This window comes from Mauremys mutica, unplaced genomic scaffold, assembly GCF_020497125.1.
Source record: "Mauremys mutica isolate MM-2020 ecotype Southern unplaced genomic scaffold, ASM2049712v1 Super-Scaffold_100340, whole genome shotgun sequence".
Taxonomy (NCBI): Eukaryota; Metazoa; Chordata; order Testudines; family Geoemydidae; genus Mauremys; species Mauremys mutica.
This window is the reverse complement of record NW_025423318.1, coordinates 200,037-217,656: the sequence shown is the minus strand read 5'-3', so window position 1 is coordinate 217,656 and position 17,620 is coordinate 200,037. Positions and strand designations below refer to the sequence as shown.

Below are 17,620 nucleotides of genomic sequence, written 5' to 3'. Positions count from 1 at the left end.
GAGTGTAGCATTGGGAGCAGCGTCTGATGTTTTACTGTCTAGCCGGCTTACTTCCTAGAACAAACGCTCCTTGAGTGGGGTGATCCACAGGGAGTAGCTCAAACCTCCCAAGTGCCTGGCCAGGGGCAGGACATTAGCACAGCAAGGGAGGGGTGTGGCAGTGACATCACAAAGATTTTTTGCAGGACCTCAGACTATTGGTCAAAGGTGGTGGGGAGGTGGTGACCTCACAGAGAGATGCTGACATCAGGCAGGCAGGACAGAGGCGAGGGGCCAGGGAAACCTCAGAGACCCCTGTGGCTTTGCTTCCGCAACTCTCCTTCTCCAGGTCTCTCTTTGAGGACTGAAAGAGTATTTGGTTTCACGGACATGAGCGCCAGGAGGAACCTCTTTTGAGTTTTCTCCTTCCCTTTTCCTGATTTTACTAGAGACCAGCCGTCCCTGTTTAGAAAGTAAGAGCCTCCTCAAGGTTTGAAAACGGTTCAGTCTGATCCATCTGGTGACAAAGTCTAAGCATGGAAAACACGAGCTCAAGGAGGCAGAATTTTATTCCGCATCTGGGATTTTGTCCCCTAGAATCACTAGGGACATTAGGGTTTGTCCTTTGTGTTTCACCTTTTCCTCCGTCCCTTCCTCCTTTCTCTTCTCTTGCTTCTTTTGTTCTTTCACCTCTTTCCCTCCCAACACCAAGAGCGGGGTGTTTGTATGTGTTGCGGGGGAGTGTTTGGCAGCTCCCACTGTGGGAGGTCCACCCAAAAATGTGGGGCTGAAATAGTGCTCGGTCAGTGATCCCCACCAGTGATCTGGCCGTCCTTTGGGCTCCCTGGTGAGAACCCTCAGCTTCCCGTCCTCAGTCTCTACCCTGATTGGCTGAGCAGGGGGTTATTGACAGGGAGGAGACTCAGGTCCTTGTTGTTCTCTTTTAAGACCAAGTAAATAAGTCAGAACCAGTTCTATGTTTGATGAATTTTGCTGCTTCTCTGCATTAATGGTCTCTGAGCAGTTCATGATTCTCTCTAACATTGCAGTTCTCCTCAAATACTTGCTGAATAATTACTGTGCAGTGTTGTTGGTTTGGAGCTCATCTGAGAACACTTTATTCGGGTCATTCAATGGATGAAATTCAAGATCCGATGGTTAGTTTGAAAATCAGGGCTCTTAGGTCCTATTCCCAACTCTGCCACTGACTGGCTGTGTGACTTAAGATAAGTCAATTCTCCTTTCTCAGCTTCTCCCTCTTTCAAGTAGGGATTATAATGATCCTCTCCTACCTACCTCACGGTGGGTGGGGATCCATTGGAGAGTGTCACTAGGAGTAGTGCATAATATGAGGTGTCCTATCACATTTACTGAGAGCAGATTATAACATAATAGAATAGCTGAAAGTCTATTTCATTTGTATTTTTTTTATTTTGCAGTTGTTAAGAGCAGCAACTACTTAGCTCAGACTGAAGCATCTTATCTAATGTTTGTGATCTAAGTGTCTCCCCTCTGTGTGTGACGAGACAATTTAACACACTGTGACAAACAGGAGATGCTTTTGTTTTGCAACAAAATATTTTTGCAAAGAACTTTCATCCCACTTGTTTTGATTTCGAGAAACAAACTGGTTTAGTCTGAAGGGGATTTTCTGACATTGAGCAGGCGCAGTGTGTCCCGTGACACCCGCCCGCTATACGGCGGCCCCTGCTGAGGGCGCCCTTGCTGCAGCTGGTTCTGCTGGCGCCCTGTGGTTGCCCTCGTTCGGCCAGGAACAAGCCTCAGGTGAGCTGAAAAGAATCCTGTCCAACCGAGTCTGGCAGCCGCCATCATGTAGCCCAAAGTCCCCACACCTGTCAGGGAAAAAAAACAGCCACCAGAAAGTGGTCCATTGTCTCACGCGGGGCCAGAGCCTGACACAGCGCCCATGGGCAACCGTTGCTCTGAACACGCTGGCCATGCACACGCTGGCCAGTTCCCATGAAAGATGTCACTGCACATCTCGGTACTTAAAAGGTACCTGTGCCACTGGCAGTGAGTTCTGGGGACAGTTGCTCACTTTCAGTGAATATAACTGTACGTAACTGTATGTGCAGCTCTGTGCAGTCACATTTGATAGAAGTTTGGTAATTAAATTATACAAGAGGGTCAGATAAAGTGGCTACAACCACCACTATGTTTTGTCCCGTGAAGCTTTTACAGCCATTCTGAGGGGAAATGGGCCCTTTGCCCACAGAAATGGTCTATAGGGGACGGCTGCAGGCAGCAGGTCGAGAGATAATCTCATCAAAATTATTTGACTACTGGGTAATGTAATCAAAATCACTAAAGGAATGTCCGGGGTTTCTATTGGAACTTAACTTGCCTGCCCCTGGCTGGCTCTGGTTGTACAAGATGGACGTGTAATCGGGGTTCAGTTGTGTAAAAAGAGAGTAATCGCAGTGCAAGGGATGTTAGGCAAAGGAGAACTGTGTGTGATGATGTAAGGTTTTAAGGATCTAAACTGACACTCATGGTTTGTAAAACTCTTGTTTTGTAGGTTTAAGATGAATTGGTTTGGTTCTGCTTTGTTGGGATTTTTTTATAATGCCACTGAAAATCCATTTGAATCATTCAAAGTTGCAAAACTGCCAGACACCTTTTGCCAGACACAGGTAACTAGTGTTGTTTGGGTTTGGGATTTAGCATTTAACCCTTAAGGTACCTCACTACTCTATAAAGTTCAAGACCAAAGTTATGGTTGTAGTAAGGGGCAGCCAGAACCAGAAGGATGGAGAAAGAAACATTGGTTGGACAGACGGACGGATGGGCAAACCGAATAATTAAGCCTCTGTTTTAAAAAAAAAGGCTTAAAAACATTAAAAGGAAAAAAGGGGCAAAATGTTTCCCCGTTTACCAAAATACCTCAGCCTAGCTCTGCCCTTGGGGTTTGGGGGTGGGGGGCGCCGATTGCAGGATTCGCCTGGGGCGCCAGGTGCTGGCAGCTAGTCTAGAGCTGCCCCTGCCCAGAGGCCTTTATTCCTCCAGCCTGCGAGGATGGGAGGTGGGGGGGGGTGTCAGGAAGTTGCCCCTTCAATCCCACACACAAAAGGACCTTCTTAGGAAAGGCAAAATCTTGAAAAGAAAAAGTAACATCAAGAAGGACTTCAAAGACAGAGCTTTTTAAGATCTCAAGGAATAGTTGAGTGTCTGAGCAGGGACTTGAACCCTGGACCCTCAGATTAAAAGTCTGACGCTTGGCCCACTGAGCTAGCCAGATTCCCGAAAAGAGTCAGCAACTTTATGTAGAGGAGAAACTACAGAAGAAAAAGAGAGTAGGAAACAATAGAGGAAACCTGCTGGTCTCTCTCCCCACAGCCCTAGCCCTGGCCTGCTCCTCCCGCCAGCGCCCTGAGGCATTTTGCCAGCACCATGCCCCAGTCAGCTCCACCCTCCCCAAACGCTGGAAGGCCCAGCTCAGGAACCTGGCCGCTCTTACAGCCACCTCTTCTGCCCTGACCAATAGGGAGGAGGATTGAGGGACAGGCCAGTAGGAGGTGGGAAAATTACATGTTTCTGCCTGGCTTTGAACCAGGGACCTTTTGCGTGTTAGGCAAACGTGATAACCACTACACTACAGAAACTCTGCCCTAAGACACTCCTCCTCCCTTCATAAAAACAGAAGAATGGCCATACTGGGTCAGACTAAAGGTCCGTCCAACCCTGTATCCTATCTGGGCCACATAGTTAAGGAAAGTATTTCTCAATGAATTCTCAGTAAAAGATCAGTAGCAGCCAGTGTCCGCATCAGTCTACGAGCATTGGTATTTTCTTGAAATTTCTCAGACCAACCTATCTAACACCTAACACACATTTGAAGTTCTTCTTTTCACACTGTTGCTCATTCTCAGGTTCTGCTTTGTCTCCAGACAGATCCATTCTCTTTCAGGACGGCCTTGTTCTTTCTGTCTGTTTCACTCACTGAGGTGTCGGAGTAAACACTCCCCTTCCTTCTATTCTCAGACAAACACTAGTATTAACTGTTTGCTACTGATGGGTCTAGAAAGGATTTGTGAAGTGGAAGATGCTGTTTCTGGGGGATTGCTCCCAAGTGTGGACATAGCCCCAGCCCACTCAGCTTTGGAACCCCTGTCCCCTGCCTAGCAAGTGCTATTGAATTGAGGGTGAGTGGGCCTTCCCCACTCACCCCATAGCTCCGGGATGCACAGACAGCAACACTGGTGTGGAAGAAATGAACTCCACTCTCAGGTTTCAAGATCCTTAAGATCACTGACTTGCCAATGTAACTATCAGGGGGTATAGCTCAGTGGTAGAGTGTTTGACTGCAGATCAAGTGGTCCTTGGTTCAAATCCAAGTGCCCCCTTAAAAGCCTGCTTCTTGAACAAAAATAACTGCCTATCCATTTCCATTATGTTCAGGAGCTCCACTGACTAGGGATAAATGGAAACACTCAACATTTTCCTGTGCAAATGCATAAAAACCTAGCAAACATGTCCCCCAGCTGAAATCAGTTCCAATCCTCTAAGTGTCTAGTTTATGTTTTCATCAATGAAACAAAGGCACATGAAGAGACATTTGCAGGTCCTTGGCCTCCATGGGCTACAATGTGCAGAAGAACAAGAACCACATCCACCTGGGAGGCATGGACTAGTCTGTATTACATTTGGTAAGTAAGTTGCCATTGGGACTGAAAACTCTACTGGAGGTGGACAGGAGCCTGTTGAAAAAATAAAATAACCAAGATTTACCAAACTCCCTGTTACACATTCAGTCCTCTCTTTTTTCTATTCTATTAAACTGGGAGCAAGTTACCAGTGACCCAGGGCTGGGGCGGAAGGAGGGTGCAAATGGGGGGAGGAGCCCAGGGCTGGAGCAGCAGGGCGGGTGTGGGTGGGGGAGCACAGGTAGGGGGGAAGCGGAGAGTCGAGTGCTGGGGCAGCACAGGATGTGTGTGGGGGAGAGCCCAGGGCTGGCTTGGCAGGGAGGTGAGGGTGGGGGTAGAGCCCAGGGCTGGGGCAGCAGGGGGGTGCGAGTGGTGGGAGGCCCAGAGCTGGGGAGGCAGGGGGTGCAGGTGTGGGGAGGGGAGAGCCCAGGGCTCAGGCAGCAAGGGGATGGGGGGGGCAGACAAAAAATTTTTTGCTTGGGGAGGCAAAAAACCTAGAGCCGGCCCTGCCTCCACCTATCGTGAGGTAGGTAGGAGCCAGGGGTGGCTCTAGGAATTTCACTGCCCCAAGCATGGCAGCACTCCGTGGGGGGTGCTCTGGCGGTCGCCGGTCCCACGGCTCTGGTGGACATCCTGCAGACGTGCCTGCGGAGGGTCCGCTGGTCCCGCGGCTCCGGTGGAGCATCCGCAGGCACGCCTGCGGGAGGTCCACCGGAGCCGCCTGCCGCCCTCCCACCAACCAGTGGAGCGCCCCCTGCAGCATGCCGCCCCAAGCATGTGCTTGGCATGTTGGAGCCTGGAGCCGGCCCTGGTAGGAGTGGATCATTAGTATCCCTACTTGATAGAGGGAGAAGCTAAGGCTGAGAAAGGAGAATTGACTTGTCTTAGGTCACACAGCCAGTCAGTGGATGAGTTGGGAGTAGGACACAAGAGCCCTGGTTTTCAAACTAACCGTCAGATCTTGAATTTCAGACATTGAATGACCTGAATAAAGTGCTCTCATATGAGCTCCAGACCAACAACAGTGCACAGTAATTATTCAGCAAGTATTTGAGGAGAACTGCAATGTTAGAGAGAATCATGAACTGCTCAGAGACCATTAATGCAGCAAAGCAACAAAATTAATCAAACGTAGAACTGGTTCTGACTTATTTCCTTGGTCTTAAAAGAGAACAACAAGGACCTGAGTCTCCTCCCTGTCAATAACCCCCTGCTCAGCCAATCAGGGTAGAGACTGAATATGGGAGGCTGAGGGTTCTCACCAGAGAGCCCAAAGGATGGCCCAGGTCACCGATGGGGATCACTGCCCGAGCACTATTTCAGCCCCACATTTTTGGGTGGATCTCCCAGAGTGGGAGCTGCAGAGCACTCCCCCGCAACACACACACACACACACACACACACACACACACACACACACACACACACACACACACACACACACACACACACACACACACACACACACACACACACACACACACACACACACCGCTCCTGGTGTTGGGAGGGGAACAGGAGAAAGGACAAAAGAAGCAAGAGATGAAGAGAAAGGAGGGAGGGATGGATGGAGGAAAAGGTAAAACAAAAAGGACAAACCCTAATGTCCCCACTGATTCTATGGGACAAAATCCCAGGTGTGAAATAAAATTCTGTCTCCTTAAGCTCGTGTTTTCCATGCGTAGAATTCTGATGGATCAGACCGAACAGGTTCCAAAACTCGAGGAGGCTCTTACCTTCTAAACAGGGATGGCTGTAAAATCACTAAAAGGGAAGGAGAAAACTCGAAAGGTTCCTCCTGGCACTCACGTATGTGAACCCGAATACTCTCTCAGTCCTCAAAGAGAAACCTGGAGAAGGAGAGTTGCGGAAGCAAAGCCACAGGGGTCTCTGGGGTTTCCCTGGCCCCTCGCCCCCGTCCTGCCTGGCTGATGTCAGCATCTCTCTGTGAGGTAACCACCTCCCCACCACCTTTGACCAATAGTCTTAGGTCCTGCAAAAGCCTTTGTGATGTCACTGCCACACCCCTCCCTTGCTGTGCTAATGTCCCGCCCCTGGCCAGGCACTTTGGAGGTTTGAGCTACTCCCTGTGGATCACCCCACTCAAGGAGCGTTTGTTCCAGGAAGCAAGCCAGCTCGACAGGAAAACATCAGACGCTGCTCCCAATGCTACACTCAGTTTTTCAGAAATTAGTCAACTTTATGGCCAGAAGAGACGATTAGAGCATCTAATCTGACCACTTGAGGATCACTGAAGCTGCAGTCAAGCACTCTACCACTGAGCTATACCCCCACAATGACCTGAGTAGGGAATCATGATTTCCAGGACTTTGAAGGACAAACCCTGCTTCATTGAGGTCCTTTGCCATTCCCAGACCACAGGTGGTTTTAAAAATGGGGTTTGATTAAACTTCTTAAATGTGGTAAACACCACAGCTTGCACACCCACCGATATAGCTTCTCCCACTGACATAGCTGTCACCTCTTGCAAAGTGGCTTAACTACACCCACAGGAAAACTCTCTCCTATCAACATAGAGCAGTGGTTCTCAAGCTGTGTGTCAGGACCCCAACGTGGGATGTGACCCAGGCAAAAGAATCAAACCTCCACAGAAAGTTGCCCGTTGCTTCCTAACCCATCTCCCTAAGCCCTCAGCCACCACCACTTAACAAAAGGGCTTTTCTACACGATGGTTCTGGTCTCACTGAAGGGTCATTTCCAGTTGTTTGCTCAGATCAGCATTAGGGAAAATGGTGCCCTGGGCAAAGCTTGTACTTTGGCACTTCCCCATTGCCCCTGGACGATCCCCCTCCCCCTTTACCGCTAGCTCCTGCACTCCCAACCCTTGCACCTCCTTCACCCCTAACTCCTGCCCCCTCCTGTGCCCCCTTTGCCCTTAACTCCCTGTGCCACCAGCCATTGCCCCTCTCCTGCAGCCCCTTCACATGGCTCCAGTGCTGGGGGCCCCGCACTTGTTCTCCCTTTCCCTGGGCTTTGGAATCACTAGCCCCTGCTTAGCCAGTAGGGTTCAGTGGTTCCCAAAATGTGGGGCATGACTCCTAGGAGGACACAGAGGAACATTCATGGGGGCACCTCAGGGCCTGAGCCAGCCCCCATGGAGGGAGCAGCACTCAGCCCCACTCTGCCCCAGCTCTTCCCCAACCCCACCCTCAGCCTGGGCCCCTGGCTTCCAGCTCGGCCTCGACCCCCTTACCCCTGTCTGCACCCCTCTCCCCAGCAAGCAACAGCCCCACTCCCAGCCCCGGTTCTTGACTGCGGCTTCCGAGGGGCCACAGCCATGGCTAAGAGGACACAGTGTGAAATGTTTGGGGACCACTGGGTTTAGGGTGCTGTTCTCAATCACTTCTACAAAGTCCAATAAAAGCAATTCCTCACTCACCCACCCACCCCTCCATCAATACGGACTAGGTATGTTCTGCTGCCCTTCACTCATGCAGGAAGGATAACGACATTTCGTTCCACTCAATCCTAAAATGATTTGTAACCCGCCACCAGCCAAAACTGGTCATTTTGGGAAAGCGGCCCCATCATGCTGCATAGCTAGGCAGAGTAGGTGTGTCTGTGCAAACACGGTCTGTTCCTGAAGTCTTTCCCCCAGCTCCTCACTAGATGTGAGGGGGGAGCTCATTCAGCCCCTGCTTCCGCTTAGTATTTCAAAACTCCTTATTGTCCCTAGTGCTGCTGGCCTTAGATTTCTCCTCCTGTCCCTTTTCTAGCAGCTTAGATGTGGTGGCTGAGTGGTTAAGGTGGTAGACTGCTAATCCATTATTCTCTGCATGCATGGGTTCAAATCCCATTCTCATCAGATGCATTTAGTTTTTACCCCTCCTTTGTTGACAACCATCTCCCCCTTTGGTACAATGACAGATCAAACAATGTTGCTTCTTGCAAACAAAAACCTTCTCAGAAACTCAGAACTCCCTTCCTTTAAATAAAATGTCTAAATCCCAGATTTCTTAAAAAAAGAAATTCTCTAGTGCTGTATTTCTTAGTTTTTATCTCAAAAGGGAACATCCTCATCATTTCCCCCAAACACCCTGGGACCTGCCCAAATTATTAAAATACCCTCAACCCGAGCAAGGCCAGAGCAGTGAACTAGAGCTAGTGTCTAGGCCAAGCTGTTCTGAAGGAGGCAACTCCAACATTTTCTCCCTGCTTCCCTTGGCAAGGTCTGACTGAGAAAACAAAATTCCCCAAACTGAAAATTTTCTGCTGAAAAACCAATACTAGTCTGTTTGGGGACTTTGGTTTGAAAGTATTATTGTTATTATTCTCGTCTGATTTCTGAGTCAGTTCAGTTCAGTCTTTGTCCTCCAGGTGTGTTTCCAGCTGCTGAGTTGTGGGGGAGAGAGGCCAAGTCATGATGTCTCTTCCCCTCTTTCATAGTTTCTTCCAACTTGCTAGGAAGCTCCTTTGCTACCATGTGAGTCAAGCAGTGTCCATTGTCTCTGTGCTATCTCGGAGAAGCCTGCGTTGTACACGGTTCCTGGGATAGTCCTTGGGAGTGTGGATCCCTTCAATGGGCCAGCAGCGAGTCTGGCTCCTCCATTGTCGCACCTGAAAGGCTGGTGGGGGGCATTTCCCAACCTCATAACATATCTCAGTAACACACACAGAGCAAAACTTCATAACTTCCCAACCAATGCGAGCACACACAATCCAACACGATATTAATGTTCAACAGATCAAGACTTTTGAAATGGTACCTCACCAGGCAGACTTTGTACAAACCATGTCATCATTATATGAGAGTGGTGAATATGGGGCTTGCAGGTGCTGCTTTGAGCGCAGCGTGCCACACCTGGGCTTACACTGCAATGGAGATGTACCCTTAGAGTCCATCTCTCCTGGGATAAAGATGGCAGCAGGGCTGGCCTGGGTCATCTGACTTTGGCTCCTGGACGTAAAGCTGAGTGGCTAAAAACTGTGGTGCAGATATTTGTGTTCACACTGAAGCCTGGGTTCAGAAACCCTCACCCCTCATGGGGCCTCAGAGGTTGGGCTCAAGCCCGTTTGTCTGCACTGTAATTTTATAGGGGGCTCGGGCTGCAAGACTAAGCCTGAGTCAGCTGATCCGGGCTTTGGGACAGGTGCCCTGGGGATGTTAATCAAAGTGTAGACATAATGTTAGGCTACGTCTCCAGTGCAATGAAACACCCTCGGCTGGCCCGTGTCGGATTAATCAGGGCCATGCAGCTTGGTCTGGAGTAAAGTTGCAGTGTCCGTGTCTGGGCTCAGGCTCAGTCCCCTGCTCTAGGAGCCCAGAAGGGTGGGAGGGAGTTTAGCGAGTGGAAATGGTGAAACCACATTGAGGGGACTGGACCACTGACCTACCAGCTCTTAACACCCAAACTTTCAGTAACTCTATTGTCAGTGCCTGCGAGTGTAATTTAAACCATAAGAAAAAACACTCTGGGCCAGACCAAAGATCCATCTAGTTCTGAATCTTGTTTTCTGACAGTAGCCAACACCAGGTACCCCAAAAGCCACTCCCCAAGGCACCACTCGGAGTTGAACCCAGAATCTCCTGTTTACAAAACAGGTACTGTAACCAGCTAAGCCATAGTACCTGCTGTTACTTAAAGTATCATGTCTGCCCACACCTGACTCTCTGCCAATCCCCACTGAGCCCTGACAAGCTTTGCTCATGTTTGGATTCTGTAAAGCAGAGGAGCAGGGGAAGGTTTACTCCCAAGGTGTGTGAGTGATTATTTGCACAGGTCTACACTACAAAATTAGGTCGGTGTAACTACATTACTTAGAGGTGTAAAAAATGTAACCCCTCCCCCCCCCCAAGCAATGCAGTTATATCAACCTAATCCTGGTGTAGCTAGCGGCTCAGCTGTCAGAACTTTCTGGAGCTATGAAAGGGGAGGGGCCCAGCCTCTGTAGCAGGAATGCAGGGCAGGCGAGTTCACAGCAGGCATGGTGGGATACTGCTGGAGGCCAGTTATGGTGATATAATGACCAGCAGCATTTACACTGACAATTTGTCGCTTGAAATTTGCTGCAAAAAGCTCTAGGCCTCTCGTCGAGGTTGGAATTGAGGGGCACTGGGAATAGGAGGGGCTGTGGGTTGGGACAGAGAAGAGTGCCGACCGAGGGAGCGTTGTGTGTTTTTCACACAACTGAGCAATATAATTCTGCTGAAATAACTTTGTAGTGCAGACCTGGCCAAAGATTCACTCACACACATAGACACACACACACACACAGCTTGCAAGGAAAACCTCACCTGTTTCTCTGCTTTGCAGAATCCAAACACATGGAAAGCTTGTCAGGCCCCGCTGGGGATGGCAGGGAGTCATGTGTGGGCAGAGAGTGGCCCTTAGCTACAGGCAGGCACCATGGCTTAGCTGGCTAAAGCACCTGCTTTATAAACAGGAGATCCTGGGTTCAACTCCCAGTGGTGCCTTGTTGACTAACTCTTAGAGCACCTGGTATTGGCTACTGTCAGAGGACAAAACAGAGAGCTAGATGGACCTTTGGTCCGGTTCAGTCCAGTATGGTTTAAATTACAGGCACTGATAATAGAGTTGATGAAAGTTTGGGAGTTAAGAGCTGGTAGGTCACTGGTCCAGCCTGTCACAGATGACCCCCTCCCTCTGGGACAGGGGCAGGTCTGGGCTCTCACACCAAATGGCTCATTCTGGCTGCCAGAATCCATGGGCAGCTCATTTAGTTTACACCAAGGAGTGAACCTGCTTTGTGCACCGTGTGAGAATGAAAATCCTAAACCACCCTTTGAAATAACAAATGCTGCAGGACGTGTTATTGTCCCTGCCCCAAAGCAGACAGACCAATGGAGAACTGCTATTGAGTCCAGGGTAATATTTCTCTGCTGTTTCACCATTTCCACTTGCTAATCTCCCTCCCAGCCTTCTGGGCTCCTAGAGCAGGGGACTGAGCCTGAGCTGAGACACATACACTGCAACTTTACAGCCCAAGCTGCATGACCCTGATTAATGTGACATAGGCCAGCAGTGGGTGTTTCATTGCACTGTAGATGTAGCCTAACATTATGTCTACACTGTGATTAAAACACCCAGGGCACCTGTCTCAAAGCCCAAGTCAGCTGACCCAGGCTTATGGGGCTTGGGCTGCAAGACTAAAATTGCAGTGCAGACATATAAGCACTAGATTTGCCTTTTTTCAGTCATCCGAGACCTCCCCCAATCACCACGAGTTTTCAAAGGTAATGATCAATGGCTCTGCAATCACATCTGCCAACTCCCTCCGGACCCTCACATGCATTAAATCCAGAACCAAGGACTTGGTCATGTCCAGCTTTTCTAAATAGTCCTTAATTTGTTCTTTCACCACTGAGGGCTGCTCACCTCCTCCCCATACTATGCTGCCCGTGTCTGTGAAGACCGAGGCAAAAAAAGCATTGAGCACTTCAGCTTTATCCACATCATCTGTCACTAGGTTGCCTGCCCCATTCAATAAGGGTCCCACACTTTCACTGACCACCTTCTTTTTGCTAACACACCTACGTAGAAATTGGCTTTGAAGCTAATCAAAATAAGTTCCATTTGAAATACAAATCATTCAAAACGATACTGGGTCAGTTTTCTCCTCTACTCTATTTCTCACACACATTCCCCCACCCCAACCTTTGGAGTGAGGTTTTACATCCGGACATTTTACGCCAAGGGGGGTAAGTTACGTCAAAGAAGCTTTTCAGGATTAGCCCCCATTTCCTACATTACTAACAAAAAGAAAAACAAGACAAGTTTTATTTCTCCAGTATAATTCAGTTGATCACACAGTTAAGTCTCTTCTCCGTTAAAGAGTAACTTCGTGTTTAATTTCGTTTTCATTGGTAATAATAAATCCTACACAATTAAAGAATTTTCTCATATATGGCAGTTTTCCTTTAATCCCCCTTTCCACCAGTGAACCCTTGAGTACAGTTGTGGTTAGGGATTAGATCGGGGTGGGCACATTTTTTGGCCCGAGGGCCACATCTGGGTATGAAAATTGTATGGGGCCATGAATGCTCACAAAATTGGGGGTTGGGGTATGGGAGGGAGTGAGGGCTTTACCTGGGGTAGTGGGCTCTGGGGTGGAGCCAGAAATGAGTTCAGGGTGTGGGAGAGGGCTCCGGGCTTGGACAGGGGATTGGGGTGGGGCGAGGGATGAGAGGTTGGCGGGGGAGGAGGGTGCTCCAGGCTGGGACTGAGGGGTTAGGAGAGTGGGAGGCTGGTGCAAGGGAGGGGATCAGTCTCCGGTTGTCGCTTACCTCAAACAGCTCCTGGAAGCAGCAGTATGTCCCCGCTCTGGCTCCTACACGGAGGCATGGCCAGGCAGCTCCCATTGGATGCAGTTCCTGGACAATGGGAACTGTGGAGGTGGTGCTTGGGGTGGGGGCAGTGTGTGGAGCCCCCTGGCTGCCCTTATGTGTAGGAGCTGGAGGGGGGACATGCCAGTGCTCCCAGGAGCCGCACCGAGCCATAGCACATGCGGAGCGGGGCAAGCCCCCGACCCACTCCCCGGCTGGAGTGTCGGAATGTGGCAAGCCCTAGAGCCTGCTCCCAAGTGGCTGGATTAAAATGTCTGAAGGGCCGGATGCGGCCCCCTGGCCGTAGTTTGCCCACCCCTGGATCAGATACAGTCCTGGATCAGAATCTCTGTAAAATAACAGAGATGAGGTTCCTATTAAAAATGCAGCCATCTCACATACAACACTGATTTTGTCCTACACACAGTTCCATCACCCACAAATGGTGAGTTCAACAAAAACACCACTTCTGTTTCCTCCACATCTACATCATTATGGACAGGGTCGTGGGGTTGATACATCCTGTCACAGGGTGTGTGGCCATGTACGGAAGAAGGCAGGGATTGGGGGGGGGGGGAGAAATCTGTCCCCTGGGTCAAGACAGCTTGTCTTCAGGTGGTGACTCCATCCAGTGGTGGGTGCAGTATGGGGAAGAGGGACCTGGGACCACCCTATTCCACCAGGTCCTGACCCAGGGCCTTGAGGAACCAATAATCCTGAGTCCAGGGTTGATCTCTCACTGCAACAGTCCCGTTCCCTGAGTCACTTGCCACTCTCACGTCCAGAGTCGGTAAAGTCCCGGCATCCAGCGTCGCATCCTTGGCGGTCAACTGGGTGTCTGCAGGGGCCTCAGGGTGGCTGGATGGTGCAGCCTGGGGGTCCAGCAGCTTCCTGGCAGGAGCCCACAACATAGGTTTGTTCTCTTCCTCAGTCCACCCAGGCTGAGCTGAGCTGCTCCCTTTTATGCTCCGTCTCCAGTCAGCGCATGCCCAGAGAGGGGGAGGGGGTGTGGCTTCTTCAGCCCACATGGCGCAGTTAACCCTAGCAGTGCCAGTTCAAGGTTGATACACCTCATCACAGACAGCATTTCCCAAATGTTGGGATTAGCTAGGAGATCTCTTCAGGAGTAACCTCCTGTAGGGACTGGGTCACAAATACCTTGGGAAACAAATACCTGGGCATTTTGCCTTGTTCCAAATCACTTGCTGTGGAATTCTATCCCTGGATCATCTGAGACAATATTGACTTAAACAATCGAACTACCCTGTGACCATGTGCACTTACTTCCGTCGGTTACATGGTTTGGGGTCTGCTGCTGTTCACCTTTTCAGAGTGGAGGTTTAAATACACGACTGTTTCTCTGATAATATGTCCAGCAGCTTGGAGTATTCTCTCCTGCTGACTGAACTGCATTTGAATTTTCTCCATGTCACCATCCAGGGATAGGGGAAAAACAAACCTAAAGTAAAGAACGATGGTCATTTGTCTGAAATTTCCCAATAAATCTGAGCTACAATCTGTCAAACACCACTAACATGCAGTTATATGACCAAGGACTCTTCATGAAAAATGGAAAACTCATATCACAGAGAGGTAGAAGACACTTTCATTTTAATTTAAAGTGAAATTCCAGACTAGGTTACATCTGATGTCTCAGAATCAGGATGAGAAATTCTCCAATGATCCACTGAAACCTGCTTCACCCAGCGCTGTCTCATTAGTGTTATTTACAGAAGTTTTAGCACCTTCATAACGGGTGGAAAAAACAGCCGACCTTCCCAGAAGTGGCTTTGCCAATAGAGGGAAAAGGGGATTTGAACAGTGCTTGGGATCCATTTGAAATTCCCTTCCGAGTCTGTGACACTTTCACCTCCTGCCAGACTGACTGATTTAGGATTAAAGACGTACAAGCACCATTCCCAAGTGACAGCCAAGAACATGACCTCACCGGACACTTTGGGAAGTGAAGGAATATGAAGGGGTGAACTCTGCATGGCTCAGGCACAAGGTAACAGTTCTGGGGTGATGGGGTGACTCAGAGATTCCATCCTTCCCCATCTCCTTCCAGTGTCACAGAGCCTCACTTATTTCCCTGACACTGCTCCAGCTCTTCATCATATTTAAATGTATTTTAAATGAGAAAAAAAGTCAAAATAACTGCTGTACTGCACAATCCAGGGTAATGTGACAACAACTGGGAATGAGAAAATCTGTCCTCAAAGAGGAATGTGGCAACTCGAACAATAACTTTGCACTGGGAGGAGGAGTACAAATGTGAATCTCCAGGTTTGTTTAGACAAGGAAATGTGACGGTGGTTAGGTCAGATCAGGAGGAAATGTGCAAGATAACTCCATCTACTTTCCATGGCCCATGTCTTTAGTGCAAGAATAGTTCTCTTTTTACATCGGAAAGTAAACTCAAGCTAGCTAACTCCATGGCAACCATAGTGATGAGGCCCAGGTAGATTTTATCTCAATGTAACTGGTTGAAGACACCCCCTATCTCCCTCACCTGGGGTGACGGACATTCCTGGTAGAAAGGACACTCCCACTCCCATGACTCGCAGGACAATGGAGTTGATGGAAAGGACCACAGGATCCACCCCAAAGACGGGCAAGCTTCAAAAGGGGCAACTCATGTGTGGTAGCTGAGGGACCATGATATGCAAAAGATGCAAATACCTTAATAGTCACTATCTGGGAACTGTCAAAAGAATTCAAGAAAAAAATCTTCTGACAGCTCTAGAGAAGGTTTTTATGAAGTTTATCTCCTTTACGGATTCTCTGATGTTTAGAAAGGCCTGAGCTATGAGTGAAGCTTTTCCCACACTTGCAGCATTCATAGGGTCTCTGCCCTGTGTGGATTCTGTAATGTGTAATAAGGGTTGAGTTCCGAGAGAAGCTTTTCCCGCACTCACTGCATTCATAGGGTCTCTCTCCCATGTGGACTCTCTGATGAGAGATAAGGGAGGAGAGGTGAGTGAAACGTTTCCCGCACTCACTGCATTCATAGGGTCCCTCTCCTGTGTGGATCCACTAATGTATAGTAAGGTTTGAGCTCCAAGAGAAGCTTTTCCCACACTCACCACATTCGTAGGGTCGCTCTCCTGTGTGCGCTGTCTGATGAGAGATAAGGGCTGATCTCTGAGTGAAGCTTATCCCGCACTTGCAGCATTTGTAGGGTCGCTCTCCCGTGTGGATTCTCTGATGAGAGATAAGGGTATATCTCTGAGTGAAACTTTTCCTGCACTCACAGCATTCATAGGGTTTGTCTCCTCTGTGTATTCGCTGATGCCTACTAAGGGCTGAGGTACGATTGAAGCTTTTCCCACATTCACAGCATTCGTAGGGTCTCTCTTTCGTGTGGATTATCTCATGTCGAATAAGGGCTGAGCGGTAATTGAAGTTTTTCCCACACTCACTGCATGTCGTCTCTCTCTTTTCCCTGAGGAGTTTCTCCTGGGATGTAGTTTCCGTGAGGTCCCTGTGAGTTCCCTGACAATTAACGGGTTCATCCACTCTCTCCTCTGAGTGGTTTCCCTGCTCTCTCTCTGGTCTGTGGTAACTTTCACCAGCTTTTCCCTGCTCACGGGGGCGGGACACGGTCCCTTTGGCTCTTTGCAGTAATTCCCCATGCGCTTCGGCGAGCTCAGCATCTTCCTGGTGAGGATTCTGCTCCTCGCTCTCCCTCACCAGCCCATCACCTGCTAGAAGGGAGGAGAAATCTCAGAATTGGGGGTGGAAAGGCAGAGAACAAACCCAAGTAAGTGCTGAGGACACAGAAAATAAAAATCGGAGACTGAATTCCCCCAAACTCATCCCCATAGAGGGCAGTGGAGGGGATCAATTCTGCTCCCCACCCAGGACCGGCCTTTAGGGGGGGCCGTATGGATGCCCCACCCAAGGGGGTGCCAGGCGCAGGGTTTGGATTCCCGCCTGACCTGCTGCCGAGAGGCTCGCTGGGCTGATGAACGCGGCACGGGAGGCAGAGAAACAGCAGCGTGGGGGAGTGGGAGAGAGCCGAGCTGCAGGGGGCAGTTGGACGACCAGCCGTCAGAGCCAGGTGACTGCTCCGGAGCGGAGGGGCCCCTCTCCGCCCTGCTCCACGTGTGCAGCTGCTGCTGTTCCTGTCCCCCCACCCCCCGTTCACCCCCGGAGTCGCCCCCGTCCACCCCCGACGGGGAGCATCCTCCTGACTGCTCTGCGGGGGGGAGGTGCTGATTGGTGGGGGGTGTCCCCCTCCCGGGTACCCGATTTCCACTGAGCTGGGGTGACGGGACGGGGGGAATCTGCGTGTGCTGCTGCCTCTCTGGGGCCGGAGCTGCCGGCAGCTGCTTGTGTCTGAACAAGCCTAGTTCAGGCTCCTGACCCTGAGAGCTTTCTTAAAGAGACAGCGCACTCACTCACTCAGGCGCACACACACACATACAGTCCTTCACACACTCCCCTCAAGACACACACACATACAGTCCTTCACTCACTCCCTTCAACAACACACACACACACACACACACACACACAGTCCTTCACTCACTCCCTTCAACATACACACACTCCTTCATATCCTCCCCTCAACACACACACTCACACACACACACACACACAGGCTCCCTGCATCCAGGTCACTTCCCCCCCCCCCCCCCGGGCTGAGCTGAGACATCAGGAGCAGCTG

The 17,620-nt window shown here is 50.0% G+C and overlaps 3 non-coding genes across 3 annotated transcripts; 2 read left to right on the top strand and 1 right to left on the bottom strand.

Annotated features, from left to right (window-relative positions):
• Positions 1 to 3,529: 3,529 nt before the first annotated feature.
• Positions 3,530 to 3,602, bottom strand: TRNAV-AAC. The gene has a single exon. It is a non-coding gene; the product is annotated as a tRNA-Val (tRNA).
• Positions 3,603 to 4,271: 669 nt separating this feature from the next.
• TRNAC-GCA lies at positions 4,272 to 4,343 on the top strand. Its single transcript has one exon. It is a non-coding gene; the product is annotated as a tRNA-Cys (tRNA).
• Positions 4,344 to 11,005: 6,662 nt separating this feature from the next.
• Positions 11,006 to 11,079, top strand: TRNAI-UAU. The gene has a single exon. It is a non-coding gene; the product is annotated as a tRNA-Ile (tRNA).
• The last annotated feature ends 6,541 nt before the right edge of the window (positions 11,080 to 17,620 follow it).